The sequence below is a fragment of the Callithrix jacchus genome, chromosome 14 (assembly GCF_049354715.1).
Source record: "Callithrix jacchus isolate 240 chromosome 14, calJac240_pri, whole genome shotgun sequence".
Lineage (NCBI taxonomy): Eukaryota > Metazoa > Chordata > Mammalia > Primates > Cebidae > Callithrix > Callithrix jacchus.
Genome location: NC_133515.1, coordinates 90,636,363 through 90,656,770, shown reverse-complemented (window position 1 = coordinate 90,656,770; position 20,408 = coordinate 90,636,363). Strand labels below are relative to the sequence as shown.

The window sequence follows — 20,408 nt, the reverse complement described above, 5'->3', positions numbered from 1 at the left end:
GGGGTTTGCAAGTTTAGTAGGATATGGATTCTCCTGGGAGCCAGAAGTTGGGAGTCCTACTCCAGGAAGAGAGATTTGCCTGAGGAAAGACCTGACAGTAGGGATTGACTGGAGAATAAGGCAGGAGATTAGGCATAGATAAGGACAGAATTCTGAGTGGACTTGCAGAATTAGCTAACGAGGTGGGACTTTATTGTTCTATATGAGAAGTCACTGATGCTTTTTCAACAGAGTTTGACGTAGGAAGAGCTATATAATTCAAGGAATTAATCCACCTTTGCCATGTAAGACAGGTTTTCTCAGGGAGTTTAGTTAAACCAGGAGTCCCCAAATCTCGGTGAGAGACTGTTGGAGTTAGTTCATGGTTACTGAGGTAGCTAGAGCTTGAGTGGCTAAGACAGTCACAGAGAAGTGAGCCTAGAAGTCTGAGCCATGTTTTCCTTCAGAATTGTCACAGCTTAGTAAGCAACACAAACCAATAGTCAGTAAAGTTAAGCAGAAAGTGACTGCTGACAAACTGAGAAGCTCAGCAAAGTTTTCAGCAGTTTCATGGTGCTAGGGATAGAGGCATCCTAGTAAGCACCCTAGGTTGAACAACTGCATCCTAGCAGTAAGAGTGAAACAGAAGTAGACTAGGTCTTAATAAGATTGAAAACAAGCTTCAAGTTAGCTTGATCTCTGATTGGATTAGCTCCCACTGCCAACCAGAAAGTAAAAAAAACTCTTGAATTGAAGATAACATTCACATCCTTTATAATTTTTAATGATACAGTGTTTGACATTGAGTCCCCAGATTCCAGGCATGCCAAGAGTTAGGAACAAGAGAAAAAACAGATGCAAAAATAGATACAGATGATCAGGTGTGGACTTCAGTACAAAATGTCGTGCCTCTTCTTTCATTGCTCCTTTGTTTCTGATGAGATGTCTGCTGTCATTTGAATTATCTTCCCTGATAGATAAATAAATTATCATTTTCTCTCTTACTGTTTTTATTACATTTTCTGTGTCTTTAGCTTTCAGAAGTTTAACTATGATATGCCTTAATGTGGATTGCTTTGGGTTTATCCTGTTTATGGTTTACTTATCTTCTTGAATCTATAAATTTATGTGTTTTGCCAAACATGGAAAGTTACTTGGTTTTATTTCTTAGAGCACTTTTTTAGCCCTGCCCACTTTCTTCTCTCCTTGTTGGACTCCGTGGCAGAAGATAGATCTTTTGTTACAGTCACACAGGTCTTGAGGCTCTAATTATTTGTTTTCAGGCTATTTTCTCTCTGTTGTTTAGACTGGATAGTGCTGGGCGTGGTGGCTCACGCCTGTAATCCCAGCACTTTGGGAGGCCGAGGCGGGTGAATTACGAGGTCAAGAGATCGAGACCATGCTGGTCAACATGGTGAAACCCCATCTCTACTAAAAATGCAAAAAATTAGCTGGGCATGGTGGTGCATGCCTGTAATCCCAGCTACTCAGGAGGCTGAGGCAGGAGAATTGCCTGAACCCAGGAGGCGGAGGTTGCGGTGAGCCGAGATTGCACCATTGCACTCCAGCCTGGGTAACAAGAGTGAAAATTCGTCTCAAAAAAAAAAATAGACTGGACAGTATCTATTGTTCTTTCTTCTAGTTCAGTGACTATTTTCTCTGTCTCTTCCATTCTACTATTACATCCATCCATTACATCTTTTGTTTCAGCTATTATATTTTTCAGTTCTGAAATTTCCATTTGGTTTTTCTTTGTATCTTTTCTTTCTTTGCAGTATGTGCTTTGTATCTTTCTTTGTTTTTGAGACTCTCAATTATTTTGTTGTTTCAAGTATATCTGTAGTGGCTCCTTGAGTCATTTTTATGATGGCTGCTTAAAAATGCTTTTCAGATAATTTTAACGCCTCCGTCATCTTAGTATTGGCATCTGTGGATTGTCTTTTTTCATTCTGTTTGAGATATTCCTGGATCTTGGTATGATGAGTGATTTTTATTTGATACCTGGACATTTTTGGTGTTAAGGGCTAACACTCTGGGAATTATTTAAATGTTCTGATTTAGTTGGCTTCCTCTGGCCCTACCCCAGCATGAGAAGGAGGGACTGCTGTGCCTCATTACTTTCCTGTGGGGATACAAGTCTAGGTTCTCTACTTTGCCTCCCTTGACACTCAGTTTAGGGGGAGATTCTTTGTTATTGGGGAGATTCTTTGTTATTGCTGGTCATGGATGGGAGCTCCGGCCCCCATTGATTTCTCCCTGACCGGAAGGGGCAGGAATAAGTCATTATTCCCCACATATCCACCACAGGGGGATAGCCTCTTTACTGTGTGATGGTGAAAGGCCTGACTTACTACTAGGCTTCTCTAAAAATAGCCTGTGGTAGACAGGGAGAAGGGTACCTTGTTACTACCAGGGGAAGGTCCAAGCTCTCCATGTGGTCTTCACAGACACTGTGGAAAAGGAGGTCTCATTATCACATGGCAGGGACTGGCCTTCTCTGACATCACCGGTGCAGGGAGATTTGAGTGCCCTATTACAGCCAGAGGATAGCAGACTTCTAGGCTCCCTACTTCACCTTTGCTGGTTGGGGTGGGACCTATAGGCGCAGAGTTGTTTTTTTTCTTTTGTTTTTGATGATGTTTGGCTAGGTATAATGGCCTTTGTGTGGATTGTGTCTTTCCTTATTCTTTGCCTAGAGATAACAGAATTTTAATTTGTTTGACTGGTTGGTTTTAGGGGCAAACTGGGCCTATGGGGTTTTTTGGGCTGCCAGCTTCTTCACCTCCAAGGTCAGGATATATAACAAAAACAGAAAACTACAGGCCAATATTCCTGATGAACACAGGTGCAGAAATCTTCAATGAAATACGAGCAAACTGAATCCAACAGCCCATCAAAAAGATTATACACCATGATTATGTGGGATTTATCCTAGGGATGGTTCAACATATGCAAATCAATAAAAGTGATTCATCACATCAACAGAATGAAGTACAAAAACCATATAATCATCCCAATAGGTGCAGAAAAAATCATTTGATAAAATTTAGCAACCCTTCATGCTAAATCTCTCAACAAGTTAAACATAGAAGGAATATATCTCAGTACAGTTAAAGGTCATATATGATAGACCCACGGCTAACATTATACTGAATGGGGAAAAGTTGAAAGCTTTTCCTTTAAGAAAAGAAATAAGACAAGGATGCCCACTTTCATCACTCTTATTCAACATAGTACTGGAAGTCTTAGCCAGAGCAAATAGGCAATAGAAAGAAATGAGGGCATCTAAATTGGAAAAGAGGAAGTCAAATTGTCTCTGTTTGCAGATGACATGATTTTATATATAGGAAAACGTAGGAACTCCACTTATCAGTTTTAAAATTGATAAACGAATTCAGTAAAGCTGTAGGGTACAAAATCAAGATATAAAAATTAGTAGCATTTCTATACATTAATAATCAATTAGCAGGAAAAGAAAGCAATTCTATTTACAATAACTAAAAAAAAACCCTACCTAGGAATAAATTTAAGGAGGTGAAAGATCTCTTCAATAAGAACTACAAAACACTGATGAAGTAAATTGAAGAGAACATACAAAAAAGGGAAACATATCACGGATTAACAAAGAGTTAATATTGTCAAAATGACCATACTACCCAAAGCAATGTACAAATTCAACACAAGCCCTATCAAAATACCAATGACATTCTTCACAGAAATAGAAAAAAATGATCCTAAAATGTGTATGAAACCACAGAAGACCCCAAATAGGCAAAGAATTCCTGGGAGGTGGGAGAGGACCTTGGAGGCATCACATTATCTGACTTCAAAATATACTGCAAAGCAGTAGCAACCCAAACAGCATGCACTGGTATAAAAACAGACATATAGGCCAATGGAGCAAGAACCCAGAAATAAATCTGTATATTTATAGCCAACTGATTTTTAACAAAGGCACCAAGAACATACATTGGGGAAAAGACAAGCCTTTTCAATAAATAGTGCTGGGAAAACTGGCTATCCATATGCAGAAGAATGAAACTAGACCCTCATCTCTCATCATATACAAAAATCAGCTCCACATGTTTTAAGACTTAAATGTAAGATCTGAAACTGTAGAGCTACTAAAAGAAAACCCAGAGTGCTTCAGGACATTGATCTGTGCAAAGATTTCATGGCTGAAACTTCAAAAGCACAGGTCCAACAAAAGCAACAATAGACAAATGGTATTATATCAAGCTAAAAACCTTCACAGCAGAGAAAACAATCAACAGAGTAATGAGACAACCTGAAGAATGGGAGAAAATATTTGCAAACTATTCTTCTGATAAGAGATTAATATCTAAAATAAGTAAAAAGCTCCAACAGCAAAAAGCCAATAATTCAGTTAAGAAATAGGCTAATGATCTGACTAGACATTTCTCAAAAGGAACATGCAAAAAGCCAACAAACATATGAAAAAATGTTACACTTTAGTAATCATCAGGGAAATGCAGATCAAAACCAAAATTATTTCACCTCAGAATGGCTATTATCAAAAAGACAAAAAAATAAATGCTGGCAAGGATTTGGAGAAAAGGGCACTGATACACTATTGATGGGAATGTAAATTAGGACCACCATTATGGAAAACAGTGTGGATACTCCTCTAAACTAGAAATAGAACTGCCATGAGTTTCAGCAATCCCACGTCTAGGTATTTATCAAAAGTAAAGGATAACAGTATGTCAAAGAGATAGCTATACTCCCATGTTTATTGTGGCATATCACAGTAACCAAGATAGGGAATCAACCTAAATGTGCATCAACAGATGAATGGATAAAGAAGATATGGTATATATACAGAATGGAATACTATTTAGCCATTAAAAGAATGAAATCCTGTCATTTGCAGCAACATGAATGAGCCTGGAGGACAGCATATTAAGTTAAATAAGTCAGCCTGGGCGCGGTGGCTCATGTCTGTAATCCCTGTGCTTTGGGAGGCCAGGGTGGGTGGATAACCAGGTTTAAAGATCAAGACCATCTTGGCCAACATGGTGAAACTCCATCTCTACTAAATATATAAAAATTAGCTGGATGTGGTGGCATGCACCTGTAGCCCCAGCTGCTCTGGAGGCTGAGGCAGGAGAATCGCTTGAACTTGGGAGGTGGAGGTTGCAGTGAGCTGAGGTCTCCCCACTGCACTCTGGCCTGGCAACAAAGTGAGACTCCGTCTCAAAAAAAAAAGTTAAGTAAGTCAGACACAGAAGGACAGTATTCTCCCTCATATTGTGGGAGATAAAGTTGAGCATGTAAAAGGAGAGAATATAATTGTGGTTACTGAAGGCAGAAAGAGTAATTGGGAGATGGGTATTGGGAGAGGTTGGATAACAGATACAAAATTATAGGTTAGATGGGAGGAATAAATTCTGGTCTTCTGTAGCAATGTAGAGTGACTATCATTAACATAATTTCGTGTATATTTTTAAATAGCTAGAAGAGAGGCTTTTGAATGCTCCTAACACAAAGAAATGATAAATGTTTAAGGTGATTGATATGCTAATTACCCTGATTTGATTATTACACATTATACATTGTATATATGTATTGAAATATCACTGTACCCCATATATAGTTATTAAATGTCAGTTTTTTAAAAAGCTATTATTTTTCAAATGATAAATATTATTTTATAGAATGTTAATTTTCTATATTCCATTTTATTAAAATATATACAATTTTATTTTTGTTTGCTTCAGGAGAAATGTCCCAGTGTAGTTTATATATTAATTATGTGTATCTTGATGAATTCAGAATAGTACTTTAAATATATTAAATTTATTTACTGCTCCCCCCACCCATTTTCCAAAGTAGACTGCATTAATTTCATGTGATTGATCCAATTAGATCCAATTGATTGACTTACTGTTTCCCTAATTTCAGATTCCATTTACAGCTACATCAGAGAATGAATTAACATCCTCAGAAATCACTAAATCCTACTCTGAGGGGCTTAGAAATTAACAGGGTAAGTTGAATATCATCTTAAATACTACCTGGATTTTCACAATGAATTCCTAATTTGGGCCTATAGTGTGTCAGGCAACAACACAGTTATTGGACACTGGGAAGAAGATTCTTACTTTTATTTTCCATGCCTTAGTGGTTTCAGTTTTCTTTTGGATCAGGGCCCTTTTGAGAGTCTGCATAGAGCTGTGTAGATCTTTCACAAACATTCACACATGTTCAGTCAGAGTTTGAAGATCTTCGAAAATTTCCTAACGTTCACAGACCCTTGGGCAATCCTGTGCTTTGCAGTTTTTCAGACATTTTTACATGTTTTTCTCTTTTAAATATTACAACTCTGTAAATTAGTGGCCGGTATTGATATTTTACATTGAAGAAACTGGTGCTCAAAATGGTATGTGACTTTTTTTGTGATGCAGCTGTCAAATGTGAGGCTGGAATTGAAGACTTTCCCAAATTTTAATAATTCTGTCAGAGGGCATCTGCTTTTTTTTTAAGGTTCTTTCTTCTTAATGTGTCAGATTGCTCCTTAGTAAGATTGTGTTAACTTTTCCTCATTGTCAGCAAGTGAGCATGCCTGCTTCACCACATTATCCCATTGGGTGTTCCCCCACCCCAGTGTTTGCTAAATTGGCATGTAGATTATTGCATTTCATTTTAATTTGTTTCTTTGTATTTAGAGTTCTCTATCTACTTATCCATTGGAGTTTTACAAATTTTTATAGCATGATATATGAATTTTGAATATATTAAGAATATTAACTTTGTCATGTTTTGTTCAAATACATTTACCCTTTCTATTTGCCTTTTTACTTTGTGATTTTTTTATGTATAGAAGTTTTGAAAATGTTTAAGTCTTCAGATCTACTTTTTTCTCTTTTTTTAGTGTAGGAATTTCCAAACATTTGACAAATTCAGTGAATGCAGACAGACACATTCACAGAATTTTTTTTTAACATAATGGGAATCTAAAAGATTAAAAAAGCAATGTCAGTTCAGTTATAGTTTTTTTTTACTTTTTTTGTCATATGTTTATTGGCTATTGGTCTTTCATCTTCTTTGAATATTTTTAAGTATTTGATCTTTCATAATTGTTATAAATGATATGTAGAAATCTAACTTTTTTATCCTAAAATAGATTATTAGTTCTGATAGCATTTAGTAAATGTTTCATTTTTACCCACAGACTTCAAAGTATACTTTATCTAAAGTAAGATTTTCATATACACATAGATTTCTTTGTCTCTATTAATGTTTCTTTGATTTAATTCTCTGTCACAGCATAATTATGATGTATTTTTAATGTTATTGTAGCTTTAAAGTCTTCTTAGTCTTCCAAAAATGTTTTATTCTTTGGTATTTTTCCAAATTAATTTGAGAATATATTCATCAAATTAAAAAGTAAACTTATGAAGGATTTTAATTACGATTGCATTGAGTTAAAGATTTATTTGGGGTTGGGTGTGGTAGCTCTCACTGTAATCCCATCACTTTGGGAGGCTGAGACAGGTGTATTACCTGAGCTCAGGAGTTTGAGACCAGTCTGGACAACATGGAAAAACCCTGTCTCTATAAAAATACAAAAATTAGCCAGTCCAGTGGTGTCTGCCTGTGGTCCCAGCTACTCAGGTGGCTGAGGTGTGAGTGTTGCTTAAGCCTGGGAGGCGGAGGTTGCAGTGAGCGGAGATCATGCTGCCTGGGCAACAGAGCCAGACCTTGTCTCAGACAAACAAAAAGCATTATTGGGGGAGAATTGATATCTCTGAATTATTGCATCTTTCTGGGTGTTTTTTGTCTGTTTTTTTGAGATGGAGTCTTGCTCTTGTTGCCCAGGCTGGAGTGCAGTGGTGCGTTCTCAGCTCACTGCAATCTCTGCCACCCAGGTTCAAGCGATTCTCCTGCCTCACCCTCCTGAGTAACTGGGATTACAGGCACCCGCCACCAAGCTCGGCTAATTTTTGTACTTTTAGTAGAGATGGGGTTTTGCCATATTGACCAGGCTGGTCTCCAACTCCTGACCTCAGGTGATCCTCCTGCCTCAGCCTCCCAATCTGGGTGTTTTTAATTGCTGTTCATCTCCTCCAGCCTTTGCTATACTTTTTTTTTTTTTTTTTTTTTTAAGACAAAATCTTCCTCTCTAGCCCAGGCTGGTATACAGTGGCATGATCTGGACTCACTGCAGCATTGACCCATTGGGCTCAAGGGATTCTCCTAGCTCAGCCTTCCTAGCAGCTGGGACCACAGATGCTCAGTGGCACAGTCTCAGCTCACTGCAACTTCTGCCTCCAGAGCTCAAGTGATGATCCTTCTGGAGCTGGGACTCATGCCCAGCTAATTTTTGTTTTTGTTTTTGTGGAGACGAGGTTTCACTATGTTGCCAAGGCTGTGTTCAAACTCCAGGCTCAAGCAGTCTGCCTGCCTTGGCCTCCCAAAGTATTGGGATTACAGGTGTGAGCCACCATGCGTGGGCAGCGTGATATACTTCTTTATGCTTTTTCTACACATACACAACTTGGAATTAGATCTCTGTTCTCTTAGAGACTTTCCTTATGCTGTCTAGCTCCCAGGAGCCTCTTTTCCTGGTCCTTTCACTATACCAGGGGTTTCTTTCTCTTAGAGTCTTAGTGTCCCCCTCCTTCACTGTTACGCCCCAGAGAAATACACAGTGAAGATTCTTCCCATATTCTGCCTAGTCCCCTGGCCCCCTTCCCATTTCTCAGGACAGAAGGACACGTTTCTCTTAGGCTTTCAGATGTGCTGCCTCCATAGTGCTGCTTCATGACTTAGACCAGCTTTGAAGCAGAGTCAGCAGAGAAGAAAAAAGAAAGAAAAGTAAAGAACTGGGAACTCCCCTCTTACTGCTCCAAATCACACACTTTGTAGCCCACAGATGGTTGTTTTACACCCACTAGAAAGAGAGGGTTTCTCCTGGAGTTTTGCTGTGTGAGTTGGCTGCCTAATTCTGGGACTCTGCCCACCCTCAGGTCAAAGTGGTAGATAAAGGAAGGATTTTAAAAAAATAGTAAACTCACCATCATATTGGTTATTCTTCACGTTTTGACTTTCTCCTCCAATGTACCTGACATTGTTACTTTCCAGTTTTCAGGAAATTACTTTTAGTATTCTGTACAGTGTTTTTAGTTGTAATCAGTAAGGGAGATGGGCTGTAAAGGGCTTATTACATCTTGGCATTCACTGAAAGTCATATTATTTCATTTTGAAAATAATTTTTGTTTTTATTTTCTAAAAATAATTCTTGTTTCTTGATTATTTTAAGAACATATTTTTTTGTTTGTTTGTTCTGTGGATTTACTGGCCTCCTGAAGCTCTCTCAAGATACCAATAAAGGGGCCGGGCAGAGTGGCTCACGCCTGTGATCCCAGGGTTTGGGAGGCTGAGGTGGGCGAGGTCTAGAGATCGAGACTATCCTGGCCAACGTGGTGAAACCCAGTCCCTACTAAAAATACAAAAATTAGCTAGGCATGGTGGTACAAGCCTGTAATCGCAGTTACCCGGGAGGCTGAGGCAGAAGATTCGCTTGAACCTGGGAGAGGGAGCTTGCAGTGAGCCAAGATTGTTCCACCGTATACCAGTGGCAACAGAGCAAGACTCCGTCTCAAAAAAAAAAAAAAAAGAATGGATACCAACAAAGTTAGGGACATTTTATTTATTTTTGTTGCCTTACTGTATTTTCTTTGGGTCATTGTGTCTCTACTTCTTCATGTTAGTGCCTCTCTTGTTTTTTTTAAGTGGCCAGTGATTGTTAGCTTTCTTCTTTCCAGTATTTTCAAGTAAAGGTCACAGTGGTTGTCCAACTTGAATTATAAAACTATAGCTTGGCGGCCCAGTTAAAATGTAGATTCCTGGCCCTATGCACAAAAATCTGATTCAGAAGTCTAGAGTAGGGCACATAAATACCTTAAATTATTTTGATGCTGATAGCTTAATGATAACTTTTGAAATCTTGGAAACTGGTGTAATTCTGTATAAATCTTTATTCCTCTTTACAAAATACTGTTGTATCTACTGAGTATCATGGCCAACCAAAGGACTTTGCAGTTGGTTTCCCAGTTGCTGTGGTGAGTGAGAGGTGGGCTTTCCTTCTTTTTTTTTTCTGGAGATAGGATCTCATTCTGTCACCCAGGCTGGAGCGGCAGTGGTGTTATCACGGCTCACTGCATCCTTGACCTCCCAAAACATAAAAATCTTTCCAGCTTAGCCTCCCAAGTGGGTGGGACTACTTGGGTAGCGCTCGCCACTATACCAGCTAATTTTCTATTTTTTTTTTGTCGAGGTGGAGTCTCTGTATGTTGCCTAGGCTGGTGTGGAACTCCCAGCCTCAAGCTATCCTCCCACGTTGGTCTCATTGGGATTACAGGTTCCTGGACTCATTTTTCTTTCTTTTTTTTTTTTTGAGACGGAGTTTCGCTCTTACTACCCAGGCAATCTTGGCTCACCGCAACCTCCGCCTCCTGGGTTCAGGCAATTCTCCTGCCTCAGCCTCCTGAGTAGTTGTCATTTTTCTTGTGCACTTGCAGAGACAAGGCTGATAGCAGGGTCCTGTCCCTCAGTTTCTGCTATAGGAAAGGAATTTTTCTGCAGGGAGAGTTCTGCTTAGGTCTGAGTTGCCTTCCTTTGCCCCGCCCCCTCCATTGAGATTGTCTATAGCCTGTTATTATCTCCATTTCAAAGTTCACACTATAAGCCCTCAAAGACTTTAGACTCATGATAAATGTAGTGGCTGGCACTTAGTTGTCATTAGAGTTGTACTGACCGTCATTGGTGGTTTTTCACTCCGTTGTTTTGTAACCTGCCCACACCCCCAGACCCTTCTGACCTGAGATCTTTAGTAAGAGAAGAGGTAGATGAATGGGCTCAGTATGCCATCTTGAACTGAATGTCCACTGTTAATCTTAAGGTGATATTGGTTTCTAATGTGCAAAGTATTTCTGTTGAATTCTCAGATAAAATAATCATCATGAAATTTGTAGCAGGATCACAGCTTATTCATACTCAGGTGTGCAAAGAAAATATCACTTCTTTATTTTTCTGTAACTTACCTCTTCCTTTTGATGAACGCTGGTCACTGGATGGCTGGAAAAAGAGTATCAGACTTACTCCCATCTGGTAAACTAGGTCTTATCCAATAATTTAAATTGTTCTGTTTGGATATTTTAGCTTCCGGATACTGTTCATTCAAATATTGTCTCTCTCCTCAGAACTGCCCACAACAGAACTAGACTTATGGGTTGGCTTGTGTGACTTCGTAGTGGTGGAAGCTCACCAAGACCCTCGGTCTATGTACTGTCTTCTCTGGTTTCTCGCTGATCTCTCCCTGGAATTGTGGCCACTGAGGTACTCCCAGAACTGTTGTTTGTTAGTTTGTAAACTAACAAACTAGTAAGCTAACAAACGATATTACTTGAGACCTGTTCTTTTGGCTCCTGAGATGCACTGCCATCTTCCCTGGTGTTACAGATAGCCTGAGGTCTGGCTTGGCCCCCTGAGCCATGTATTCTCTCTTCCAGGCCTATGGAATTACTTTGCCCCTCTGGCAAACTTGTCAATCTGTATCTTAAGTTACCTTTTCCATACTACTTTAGAGCACACAGAAATTTCCTAGTACCTTCCATGGCACATGAGAAATAAAGAAGATGCCAGAGCTGATCTCACATTCCCCCTCAATCTTACTGTGTTTCTGTGCATATATTTTGGTATGGCTATCTCCAGCTTCTGTTGAGTAGGCATAGGGAAAGGAAAGAAGTTGGTGGTGAGAGAGAGAGAGAGAGAGAGAGAGAGAGAGAGAGAGAGAGAAAGAGTGTGTGTGTGTGTGTACATGCACGCGCATGGCAGGGATGTTCCTGGAAGGCAGTCATTTTGTGCAGTCTTCGTGGGAAGTGGAGCTGACTGTTCCAGCTCCCAAATTTCCTTACTCGGTCAGGCATTCTTTTCTTCTGCAGCCTCTGCCTGAAAGATGATGGGAGTATTGGTCACTTGCATCTCCTGTCTCTGTCTCACGTCTTAATCCCATAATCCTTTGTCCAGAATCAGGAGTTTGGGGCTATAATTTATACTTTTTCCAATTTATATCATCCTTCTCCCCTAAGTAGCAGGCCTCATGTTCTAACTGTCATGAGCAGAAGGGATATCTGCTCTGTACTGTGGAAGAAACTATAATCCTACTCTTTCAATCTTGGCCAGAAAATATTAGTGTCTAACAAAGTCCTTCTTTGGGAAAACCAGACTTGGAAAATTTTATCTTACTGCAAAATTCTTTCTTTAATTCATAAGGTAAATATTAACTATTTCTTTCTCTTTTCATTTTTAAACTTCACCAAAGTTATGGATGCTACTTAGAGAATAGGAGGGAAGTCAATGGAAGGAAAAGCAAATGAGAAAAGCCTATTAGTATATTTTCTTTTCTTTTTTTTTTGAGACGGAGTTTCACTCTTGTTTGTTACCCAGGCTGGAGTGCAATGGCGCGATCTTGGCTCACCGCAACCTCCGCCTCCTGGGTTCAGGCAATTCTCCTGCCTCAGCCTCCCGAGTAGCTGGGATTACAGGCCTGCGCCACCATGCCCAGCTAATTTTTTGTATTTTTAGTAGAGACGGGGTTTCACCATGTTGACCAGGATGGTCTTGATCTCTCAACCTCGCAATCCACCCGTCTCAGCCTCCCAAAGTGCTGGGATTACAGGCTTGAGCCACCACGCCCGGCTAGTATCTTTTCATAATCATGAGAGTATATCTAATCTCAAGATTTCCTTGGGTTTTCTTACATTTACCCTTTTAATTGTAGTAGAGATTCTTATACAATTACTTTTCTAAAACATAGTTTTAAATTTTATTTGTATTAAACTTATAACTTTGATATTTTTAATTATCGTTTTCTCAAGAAAATAGTATGTGTCTATATTTTTTCAAATCTTCTTAAAATATCAATAAGGTTTTAAAAATGTTGAAATGTGAGTTTAATATATAGGTCTCACATTCTTTTTAGGAATTTTTTTTCTTTTTAGTTTTTTTTTGTTTGTTTTTAAGAGAGTAAAATCCAGGTTGCAGCTCGATTTCTTCTGTCTTGTGGCTCTTCCCTATGTAGACCCATGGCATTTGGTTTATTTGTCTTTTATAGAATTCTTCATATTGGTGTTTACCAAATTACAGTCAGCTCAGTGCAGGGAATCAGACATTGTTTGTCCTTATTTGCCTTCATGCCTAACAAATTCTTGCTCATGATAGGCATGGAGAAACCAGCAATTCCTGTGCTCCTTTCCTGATTGTTTTTCTCCATAGGACTTACCATGTTCTAACATACTATATTGTTTATTTGTTTGTTTTATTTATTGTCTGTCTCTTCCTGCTGAATTATAAATGCCATGAAGGCAGAGAATTTGAATGGTTTTGCTTACTACTGTATTCCTAACACCTAGTAGTAGAGCAGCTGTCACGAAGGTGACCAGTGAGTATTCGTTGAATTATTTAAAAATTATCAAAATTTAGATAATTGCATAAATTATACCATATGATCTATAAAATACTGTAAGTATAAACTTCTGGTGTGAAAAAAATAGTAATGTAATTGGTAAGGTACATAAAAGCTAGGAAGACCTTAATATAATCTGCAACTCTCCGATTTTGTGAAATTAGCAAGAGATGAAATAATTTAAGCACAAAGTCCAAAATAATTGTGGAAATGGACCAAGAATTTAGAACTCTTAAATAAAACATAATAGTGTCATCTGGACATGTGGTAAGCAGTCCAAGGAACATGATTGTAGTTAAGAAAAAGTACAGGTTCTTCAATCAGACATTTCTAGGCATGTTCCTTGATCTCTCTGTGCCTTAGTTTCCTCCCCTGCAAACTAGGAAAAATTCTATCTTTTTTTATAGATTGTTCTAAGACATCTGTGAAATAAAGTGTAGTAACTCTTAGCACACTGCCTGACATTTATTGAAGGCTCAAAAAGTTAGTTTCCCTTATTACTACTTGGAATATCTGTCATCTGTACCTTGTGAGAGTTGAGAGGTTTTTAGTTTTTGGTGGGGCTTTAAAAAAATAGTTTATAGGCTGTGCGCAGTGGCTCATGCCTGTAATCCCAGCACTTTGGGAGCCCGAGGCAGGTGGATCACAAGGTCAAGAGATCAAGACCATCGTGGCCAACATGGTGAAACCCCGTCTCTACTAAAAATACAAAAATTAGCTGGGCATGGTGATACATGCCTGTAGTCTCAGCTACTGGGGGGCTGAGGCAGGAGAATCGCTTGAACCTGGGTGGTGAAGGTTGCAGTGAGCTGAGATCATGCCGCTGCACTCCAGCCGGGCGACAGAGCAAGACTTCATCTCAAAAATGAAAATATTATAGAGGCTAGGCTGTCTTTTTCTCTTTCCTTCAATCCCTCTAGTATGCCAGGCTCTCCAGTTCTCTGAATTGATGCATCTACTCTTCTCTTGGCCCAGAGAACACTCTTCTCTACCATGCTTTGCTTCTTTAACACCTACTTACCTTTCAGGTCTCTACCTATTTTTTTCATTTTTAAATTTTTATTTTAAGAATTTCTAAATATATACACAAAAGTAGAGAGTATGGTGAATCCATCATTATTTCTATGTATCCATTATCCACCATTAATAGCTGTAAGGATTTGATTTCTTGAAATCCCAGTAAATTCCTTTTATTGTTTTTCTTCATAGCACATTAACACAATTTGCAATTGGGTATTTAATGTCTCTCTTCTCCATTAGTTTATAAGTTTCATAAAAGTTTGAGTTTTGTCTGTTTTCTTTATTGTGATATATCCAATGTCTCATACAGTGCCTGAAACATAATAGACTCAAATATGAAAGGAATGAATTTTTTAATAACTAAAAAGGTTGCTAAGGGGTTTGAAAAGATGAGTATTTGATGAAAACTTTTTGAGAAAGATTGTTAAGAATGACTTAGGCAGCTTTCTATTAAAAGGGTAAGTACCGTTTTAGGCTCAGATTCATATGTTTATTAAGCAACTTTGTGCTCTTAATTTGTTTTTTCCAGCTAAGTTTCTGTGTAAAGCAAATTCAGTGACCTCCTGACGAGAATATTGTTTGAGTTTATAAAATACTGTCCATAGTAAATAACTAAATTACGTTTGGGGGAATCACTCTTGCATAAGGTAAAGTGATTCCTTGAAGTGCTGGGTCTTCTGGGCTGAGAGATCAAGCACCCTGATGACTCTGTAGAAAACTTAGCATCTTGAAGCCTTTGCCCAGCCATCAGCCTACTCCTTGTTGCTATAGCTTCATTTGATGAAATTTAAGAAAACTGTTTTTCTCTTCAAATTGCTATCTCCTCCTAATTTTTTTAATACTGTTTTGAACCAGTAACCATGGTTACTTTTAGAGGCTCCTTGGGAGCTTTAAAAACATCAGTCAGTTTCACAGCTGGAAGCAGAGTGATCTAGATAAAAGCATAAGAAAAAAGCTTATTGAGGTTTTTCTTTCCACCCTGTTATAACAGTTCTTTCATTAAGGAGCACTTTGCATAAAGTGAAATGTTCTCTGTTCCACTGAAGTAGACATTTTAATTTAAATTAACAGTAAGGTAGCACCTGGTTCCTTTTTAAAGTCTAGAAAATGGAGCTAATACTAACACTCATCTGTCCTTCACCTGAATCTACTCTGTCTCTGTCCCCGTCTTTTTTGTTTCCATTTTCTTACCATCTTTCTGGGCCAATGGTGAGTGATAGATGATAGAAGATACTAACATTTGGGATTCAAGATGGATGAAGTCGTGAAGTTGTAGCTTTGAATTAATGAGGGAAAAAGGAGTTAAGTAGCAATAAAAACTTGATACTGTGGTACCAGGAGTTTATTTGCCAGGATCAAGAAGAGTCAAGGACTGGCTCTTGTCAGAGGGCCACAGTAAGTGATTTGTTAGAAGTCAAGCTTGGCAGCAAGCACTGTCTTGACGGATGGCACTATTGAGAGGGGAAAGGAAACCTATATCTATTAAACTCTTTACAGAAAAGCTTGCCAACCCTCATCGAGATAGACTGGATCAGTCTACCTTGGACCAGATATAAGAATGGTTATATTGTGGAGAAAGTATACTCTTAGGTTATACTGCTTGTGGATATTAGTATAGCAGTGGCATAAAAGGAGGGTGCTGGGGATTTGGATGACAGTAGTGGGTCTTCTCGGCCTTTCTATATCGAAAGTCTAAACTCTACCTGTGAAAGGTAGCTCCAAAGGTAGCTTTGGATTGAATATTTTTTTTTACTTATTTCTTTGCCATTTTCTATTCCTACATGTATACCTATGTCCATACTCTCACATGGATTTACTGTAATTCTGTTGCTTATTCATATACTTACATAAATATGAACTTACACAAGTATCTTAATTGGAAATGACCTTGAAGATCACGTGTTTCAACATCCTTATTTTACAGGTGGCAAAAACTAAGTACCTTACAAGTTTTATGCCCAGTATCACAAAAGCAGGTTTGTAGCAAGTCTTGGGAGTAAAACCTTGGTTCTTTGAATTCCTGTTGTCATGCATGCAGGTATTCACATATGAAGTCGGCCCTATATGGCCTCACCCAATATATATCTTTACCTTTAGCCTTTCTTAGAAAACTAAAACAGCTGAAGAGGAGAGAAGCATTAAATCTAGATTCTTCTAACTTTACTACTGATTATCTTAGCAATTTTTAGGAATGGCATGCACCCTTCTTTGATAAACAAATAAAAATCTAGAAGATAAATTAGGATTGTAAAGACTACTGTGGACTGAGATCCCGATATTTGCCTCATTTCCTGATCCTTTTCCACAGTGTAATTTATATGAAGGAAATGTACAGTTATTTAAGTAACCACAGTGCTAGATTCACAATTCCTAAGTACAATAATTTTTAAGTGAAACATTGAAGAATCCAACATGAAGAATTCATGTTGTTGTAAATATGTTACATAAGCTTGTTTAAATGTTTTTCTTTTGTGAATTCAATAAATTATAATTTGTAATTTATAATAACACATGCTTAATTTATTATTTCATAACTTAATGAAAATAACTTTAAGAAAATTAGATATTGTTCAACTGAAAAGGCAAGAGGAATATACCAGAAATCATAGCCATTTTGTTTTCATGTTCCTGATTGGGGTATTGCTATCACAATTGGGGTAGAGTCATTATTTTTCTCAAATTAGGATTTGAAAGGTCTTTGCCTTTATTGCATCGGAACATAATCACAGAATTTCTTCTTGCTGGTTCCCTGGGGACCCCCTTTAGACGAGAGAAATCCTAGGAGATATTTGCACAAAAGAGGTACATTGGAAACTAAACTGCAAGAGCAGATATTAGTATCCTTTTGGTTTGTTGTGCAGATGGTTTATAAAAACCTTAACATCAGTATTACTTGCCTGTTTTTAATTAACCTCTAAAGAATTGTGTAATTGTTACTTCTTTCCTTCTCTGTGATAAGTCAGGCCTTTCAGCTTTCTTTCCTCTTGCATTTGAAAAGCATTTAAAATTTTATCCTTAGAAATACAAATAATGAAGAAATTAGTGTTGTAATTCAACATACTTAACCAATATTAATTACAAATTAGGATGTGATGAGACTCCTTCCTTTTTAAAATACATGATTGGTGTTTAATCTTTCAGAAATTTAAGCCATTATAGTAATGCAATTGCTTATACTTAGTTTTGTGTTTTTATTAAAGTCTTACCTTTAAATGGATTGTCTCATTGAAGAAAATTAAATGGGCCAAATGTTTGTTTAACTTCGGAATTCTAAATAAATGTTTTCCTTATAGTTGTTTTATTAGAATTGGGATTGACATTTATATAATAATAATGGTTTGGTTGTCACTTATCTGGAGCTCTGATTTACCAGAACAGTTTAATTATCTAAGCCACTATTTTTCAGTTCATCAAAACCATGTTTCTATTTGAGAGTTGTAAAATCACCTCTTCCTCTTTTCTATTGTTTGAAATTTAAAATAAATATGCCATAACTTTTTTTTTTCTTCTTTGAGATGGAGTCTCACTCTTCTGCCCAGACTGGAGTGCAGTGGAGTGATCTCGGCTCACTGCAGCCTCTGTCTCCTGTGTTCAAGCGATTCTTCTGCCTCAGCCTCCTGAGTAGCTGGGACTACTGTGCGTGCCACCATGCTCGGCTAATTTTTGGATTTTTAGTAGAGATGGGGTTTCACCATATTGGCCACACTGGTGTCTAACTCCTGACCTTGTGATCTGTCCACCTCGCCTCCCAAATTGCTGGGATTATAGGCTGAGCCACCGCACCCGGCCAACATAACTTGTTTTTAAAAAATCAAGAGTTAGGTACAAAGTACTGCTTTGTTTTCAAACTTACCATACTTCCAGTGTTTGAATTCTATTTAAATTTACAAAACAGAAGTTTCTTACATGAGTTTCATGGACCACTTCAGAGGCTCATTAAATTCTCCTGAAGCTATATATAAAATTTTGTCCATGTGGGAATTCTTTTGAGATGAATTATCTGTAGCTTTATTGGAGTCTTGAGGCTTTCCATCACCTAAACAAGGTTAAAAACTATTTTTATAGGATCTCTAAAGTATCATACTTTCCAAAAGAATATTTAAGATAAATTTGCTTTGCTTTCTAGAATCACCTAATCATAGAATCTTGGTGTAGCCAGCCTCCATTTTTACAGATGACGTAAGTCATGATTTACCCAGTGATATTGTAGTTTAACCCCTGTCAAATTAGCAGGGAACCCAACGAGGCTCTTTTGGTGTCCCAATTGATTTCTTAGGGCCTTTTTAGCCTTTCACCCTTTATACAGAGGTTATTGAGCTTTCAACTTGTCAAGCAGATATTAGTATTTGAATACAAAGCTTTTATGGGCACAATAGAAATCTCTGATAATTTGCCTCAATTATTTCATGAAGTGTTAATGTGATACTGTGTCATCTCTTTGCTGTATATGATGTATGTTCTTACACTGTATATGGAAGCCCCTGTACAGAGGAAAATCTATCTTTGGGAGCATCTATGTTGAGGTAGACTTTTAGGAGTGAGTAAATGAAATTTCAGACTATAGGAATCTCAGACCTGTGAGCATTTCATTTATTCATTTAACAAAGATTTATTATGTGCCTGCTTATGGAGATGTGGGTTTTACTGGTTTGGGGATACCTAAAGAGCCCCATTGTGTCCCTTGCTAATTTGACAAGGATTAAACTACAGTATCTTTGAGTAAATCACAACTTGTGCCATCTGTAAAAATTGAGGCTGGCTCCACAAGATTCTATGATTAAGTGATTCTAGAAAGCAAAGCAAATTTATGTTATAGAATACTTGTAGAAAATACTGTGTTTATTTAATAATATTGGTTTAGTTAATATTGGGAAATGTTTTTCTTTCTTATTACTTAACCTAAGGAATACAATGACATACAGTAATACTGACAGTCATTCTTATAAAATAGTCCTTAGCATAATAGTCTCACAGAGTTATGAAATTCTCAGACTACTAGGAATTAAAGAAATCTCCTAATTTAAATATAGGGCCAAAGCCCCCCAAAAAACTCCTTTGTTTTATTTACCATTTTGTACTATTTGATGAGATTTAACTATCTGGCTTAAGTTAGTGATTTTTAAAATGTTTTGATTTAGAGGTTATGTTTCACATTGTAAACCTAGATCCTGAATTTTTATATTTAGTAATATAAGATGGCATACTTACAAGTGCAAAGGCTACAGCAAATTAATTGAGAGTATTCTTAAATTTAAAATTTAGTCATTTTTGTGTATGCTTAAGATGATTTCAAAATAAGAATTTTATGATTCAATGTGCTATTACATTTCAAATAATTAGAGATTTATGCCATTCTACAATATTCATTTTAACTGATATACTTGAGGTTCATGAACTGTGAGGTTTTATGTGTGTCTTTCCAATCCCCGTTAATCCGTTTGTCTTTTCAAACTGGAACAAGATTCTTCAGTATTCTAAGTCCTGTTTTAAGATTCCTTAGCCAGTTCAGCTCTTGTAAAGAAATTATCCAAAAGGAACGTTAACACTGTAATAGTTATATTGTGTTTGTTTTTACACACTGTGCTTTTGTGTTTTTACTTTATATACTTAGGGTATATAATTGATTTCCAAGGGTCAGTATGTGATGAACAGTGTTTTACCTATGGGAAGTAGGATTCAGTTGGTAAAGAAACCTCAATTATACGTCCTTCCTCTTTGTTCCCATGAATAGTATCCTGAACTCATAACCTTACAATGTTTCCATGTTACTTCAGTTTTCTCTTTTCTCATCTAAAGCACCCTCAAATCCTTGAGAACAGAGACATCGGCTAAATCAACTTTGAATTCTCAGAATATAGCACACAGCAGACATGCAAATATTTTTTAAATGAATGAATCAGTTGTGAGATACTAGGGC

The 20,408-nt window shown here is 37.5% G+C and overlaps 1 protein-coding gene across 7 annotated transcripts in view; it reads left to right on the top strand.

Moving 5' to 3' along the window:
* The window catches only part of NCOA1 (nuclear receptor coactivator 1), a 290,014-nt gene that overhangs the window by 81,910 nt on the left and 187,696 nt on the right, over positions 1–20,408 (top strand). For 6 of the 7 annotated variants that reach the window (XM_078349811.1, XM_078349815.1, XM_078349814.1 and 3 more), the window contains one exon: positions 5,905–5,989. The gene's annotated coding sequence lies outside the window, so the exon portion shown is untranslated. Of the gene's footprint in view, positions 1–5,904 lie in introns of those variants that run through there. The other variant, XM_078349813.1, reaches the window with a different exon arrangement.